The following is a 3,516-nucleotide window of genomic DNA, read 5'->3' as shown; positions in this document are numbered from 1 at the left end:
ATAAATATGATGTACGTGAAATTAAAACATACCTTTTTAGTTTTCTGACTAAGTTCCAAGAGCAGTATCTGTTCTGTCTAAAGATGTCATTATGATATAGTGGAGTTCCATTCGCACCGGGCGCCCATACAATGGAAATGTGTCACAGACTCCCATAAGGATATTGCAGATAAACCGTAATAACCAGATATATTTTTACACTTCATTAACCAGATTACTTAGATAAATACTTTTACAGTTTTAACAAAAGAACTACAATAATATCTCCACGTTAAAAAATGACCCTAGTGTCTAACTCTGTCCCGTGGGGAAGCATAGTAAATAGGTACAATAATATCGCGAGGTCTCCATTCACGCTGACTGTCCAGCAGTAATATATTACATATGAAAGATGTCGCTGTGGAATTTCCACAGTTCCCGCTATTATGTTTTATTTATGTTCAGAAAATTTGTACATGCGAATTGACAATTTTTATTATTTATGTAACCCGAACCACTTTTCTCATTTGGATTAACAACGTTTCGAAAGAAGATCTGAAATTACATTTTGAGGCTCCCGTGTGTCTATACATATGAGTTTCTCGATCACGCGTAACTTAAATATTATTACCTTTTATTTTCTCAATAATCAAATGATCCAATTGTTGGCATTGGTTTCCCTATATCTTTCTAGTTTAAATAATTTCTTAGAAAGATGTCGTATACTTACAGGGGAAACGAGGTGATGATTGGCTAGTGAAAACGTCTCCGTGAAACTGGATTTGCACGCCTTGGTTGTCAGTCCGTGTCGTTAAATAATTAGCCACCGTCAACTTCCGTTGTTTCTATCGTAAACAACTTATCGAAGATTTGGCTCTTGGAAGTGGGGGGGGGGGGACATTACACCTGTTTTGAGAATGAAGTCAGTATATTCTTGCATCAGCAAACATTGTGTTCTCCTTTTAGTCATTGACAATGTTGTCACTCTTTAATTGATAAATATAATTGTCTCCCTTTAACCATTTCCAACGTAGTCTCTTTTTAATTTACAAAGATAATTGTCTTCCTTCAACCATTAACAATATTGTCTCTTTTTAATTGACTAAGATAATTATCTCCCTTTAAGCATTGACCATGTTGCCACTTTTTAATTGACAAAGATAATTGTCCCCTTTAACTATTAAAATGTGGCCTCTCTTTAATTGATCACGATAATTGTGTCCCTTAAATCATTGGATGATGTCTCTCTTTAACTGACAAAGATAATTGCCTTCCTTAAACCATTAATTTCTTGTCTCTCTTAAAGTGATAACGGTAATTGTAAACCTTTAACCGTTGACAATGTTGTGTCTCTTTAATTGACAAAACCATTTAATGTTATATCTTCCTTAAACCATTTAATGTTATATCTTTTTAATTAACAAAAATGATTGCCCCCCCCCTTTAACCAATGAATGTTGTGTCTCTTTAGTTTAAAATGATAATTGGCTTCCTTTAACCATTGGCAGACCCTGGGTGTGGCAGTAGGACTCTGCACCGGCCCACGAGTCCAAAGAGATTCAGGCTTTGTTTCAGAAGCAGAGCTACAGCTTTGTACCATTCTCTAACTACCCCCCCCCGCCTCTGCACCCGATCTGAACCTGCTGGAAAACTTCGTTTGGTTATACGTTGAGAACCTCACCAACATGTCCCGCAACACCAAAGCCAACGTGATCGCTGCCATCCGCCGAGTATTCGCCGAGCTCCCGCCGGCACTTGTTGAAAACGCATGCTCTTAGTTCAGGACCCGTGTCGAGGCGGTGATTGAGGGTGAAGGCGGCTACATTAAATAAATATCAGCTCTACTACATAATCAAGTTACTTGAATTGATTTCTTTTTAAAAGCCAAATACGTCCAAGGATGGGATACTGTTGCCATATCTGGGCAGGAGCTGCTAAAAACAGCCTTTCCTGCCTTGACAGAGTACAAAATAGACTTCGTGGCTTAGTGGGGGATGCCCTTTTCTCTACCCTGCAACCTCTCTCCCACAGAAGAGACGTTGCGAGCCTATCCTTGTTTTATCGTTATTACCATGGTAGGTGCTCGCCTGAACTCCAATCTCTGGTTCCCCCTCGCCAATCTTTTACAAAAAACACCCGTCTAGCTGAATCCACTGTGAAAAATTTCCCCCACTCTATATCTGTGCCTAAATCAAAACGCGGATTCCATGAACAAAGCTTCTTTCTTAGAACTGCACGCCTGTGGAACTCTGTTCCGTCTGCCTGCTTCCCACCGGGCTACAACTTGGATGTCTTCAAGTCCAATGTAAACAAATTCCTAATGAACCGCCCCCTTAAGTAAACACTTCATCAAATCTCCACACTAACGTAATGTACTTGCAATAACCCTTATCCCTGAGTGGCTTCCGGGCCTTGATAAGTGGTGATCACTATGTAAAAAAAATAAAAATAAAAATAAAATAAAAGTTTTTTAACTACAGCTGTATCGTTGATTCCTTTAGGGTGACGATTTTATGGTTCCACGCTCTATTATATATGAGGATTTCAATGGAAATGAAGGAGGGGTTCTTTTTCACTCAAAATCCCTGTTTCTTGCAATTACGCACCACGTGAAGTAATAAATACACCAACAACGCAACAATTGAATGTGAACATGGACAGGTGCTGGAATATTGAGTCCTGTCCTGTGCAAATCTCCACCACCCTTTTCCTATATGTCAATTGAAATAGGATTGTTTTATTTTATTTTTTTTTTTGTCGCACAAATTGAATTAAATTGATAAAATATACTAATAAAATTATTTACGAAATTACATCAAACTAAAATAATTACGAAATCAAAAAGTTGTTTTCATTATTTCTTTATTTAATCGATTTGTCACGATTCTTTTTTTTAAATGATAAATAACGGCTTAATAAGACTTGGATTTTTAATACAAATTTGAAGTAAAGAAAATGCAGAAAAAATTCATGATGTACGTATCCGTCACGGAACGACGATAGATGTCTCCGTTTAGTCTCAAAAGACAATGAATACTGTGCGAGTAGCAGGGTAACTGTGCGAGTAAATGTGAGGCAAGGCTTGCGCAGTCTCCAACCGCAACTCTCCTGAATCGGCACTGCTTGGGTGCAGTACCAAGAAGTGCTAGACGACTGGAAATAATGCCAAGATAAACGAAGAGCACATTCAGCACTTGGTATTCCTAAATGGTTACCCATTTTAGTATTGACCAGGCTCAACAGTGCTTAACTTCGAGGATTTATGATAACAGATGCGTCAACGTAATTATGTCGTATATAGGAAGAAGACATATTCCAATAATCACGTAATTTGAATGAAGATGGCATATTCCAAAAATTACGTAATTTGATCAAGTATTTTTTTATTTAATAAAATCCACTTTTACTGCTACGCGAATCGTTTTCATTGGCCATGATAAAATAAATAAAAGGGAGACAACTCAACCTGGAATATCTAAACCGAAATCAGCCTTTACACTGAATACGTTTAGTATCAAAATAGCTAAACATCATAAA

The sequence above is a fragment of the Euprymna scolopes genome, chromosome 29 (genome assembly GCF_053919585.1).
Source record: "Euprymna scolopes isolate OS-2025 chromosome 29, ASM5391958v1, whole genome shotgun sequence".
NCBI lineage: Eukaryota > Metazoa > Mollusca > Cephalopoda > Sepiida > Sepiolidae > Euprymna > Euprymna scolopes.
The sequence above is the reverse complement of the archived record's forward strand: the minus strand, read 5'-3'. Positions refer to the sequence as shown.